The sequence below is a fragment of the Euleptes europaea genome, chromosome 17 (genome assembly GCF_029931775.1).
Source record: "Euleptes europaea isolate rEulEur1 chromosome 17, rEulEur1.hap1, whole genome shotgun sequence".
Lineage (NCBI taxonomy): Eukaryota > Metazoa > Chordata > Lepidosauria > Squamata > Sphaerodactylidae > Euleptes > Euleptes europaea.
In genome coordinates this window covers 17,472,149-17,473,292 of record NC_079328.1, presented here as the reverse complement: position 1 = coordinate 17,473,292, position 1,144 = coordinate 17,472,149, and the positions used below count along the sequence as shown (strand labels likewise).

General features: G+C 51.4%; 1 non-coding gene across 1 annotated transcript; it reads right to left on the bottom strand.

Annotated features, from left to right (window-relative positions):
* Nucleotides 1-701: 701 nt before the first annotated feature.
* TRNAV-UAC (transfer RNA valine (anticodon UAC)) lies at nucleotides 702-773 on the bottom strand. Its single transcript has one exon. It is a non-coding gene; the product is annotated as a tRNA-Val (tRNA).
* Nucleotides 774-1,144: the final 371 nt, after the last annotated feature.

Genomic DNA, 1,144 nt, shown 5'->3' with positions numbered 1-1,144 from the left:
TTTCAAACCAAGGTCAGCCTTCTTTGCGAAGACTGTACCAGGCCGAGGGCTCTGGCATGAGATCACAGCGGAGCCCGCTCGCTATGGATGGGTAGTGATGAGGTTAGCCCTCTGGTGTGCCTCGATGTCTTCCAAACCCTTATTAGTCATACGGACACACTGCAAACCCCGTCTTTAAAACTGAGCCTCGCTTCTAAATCAATTCACTCTGGTGGAAGCCACAGTTGCAGCTGAGATTCTGCTGATACTGTGTTCAGTTGGCTTCTCATGAAAGCCAGAAGAAAAGAAGGGAGCGTTGGAAATAGGGGGGCAGCAAGCAAGAAACACTCTTAGGGGAGGGGGAAAGGAAGGGGTAAACTGGATTTAATCAGATGCTCCAGGGATGGCCAAAATGTGGGTCTGGTACCACAAGAAACTCTTGGGCATTTCAAACACTGTGCTGGAAACTAAATGGAAACAGAATGGAAGGAGCTCCTTTGTATGTGTCTGCCACAAAGCCTTGGCCTTGAATCGAGGGAAGGAAAGAAGGGCAAGGGGAGAGAAGTCTGGCACAAAGTTCACCCTTGAAAATGGCTGTGCCTTGAAGTTGGCTTATACTGAAGTTGGCTTATACCCTTGGTCCATCAAGGTCCATATTGTCTACTTAGATGGGCAGTGGCTCTCCAGGGTCTCAGGCAGAGGTCTTTCACATCATCTCCTGCCAGAGATACCAGGGATTGAACCTGGGGCCTTCTGCACGTAAAGCAGAGGCTCTTCCACTGAGCCACAGCCCCTCTCTGATTCAGGAGCATGCGCACAGTGGGGAGGGAGGAGTCTGTCTTAATTTCAACCCATTGGTGTCCCCAAGTCCTTCTCCACCATTCCAACCATCAGGTCTTTTACCAGTCCAGTCAGGATTTTGGGCTTGAGTTCAGCACCAGATGCCAGCTCCACGCACAGAAGTGAGCAGTGCGGAGGTGTGCCATGGGAGAACCAAGCATCTGAAGCTCAGGTCCTGTTCCTGGCACTGAAGTCATAGAATCACAGAATCTTAGAGTTGGAAGGGACCGCCAAGGTCATCTAGTCCAACCCCCTGCACAATGCAGGAAATTCACAACCACCTCCCCGCCCACACCCCCAGTGACCCCTACTCCATGCCCAGAAG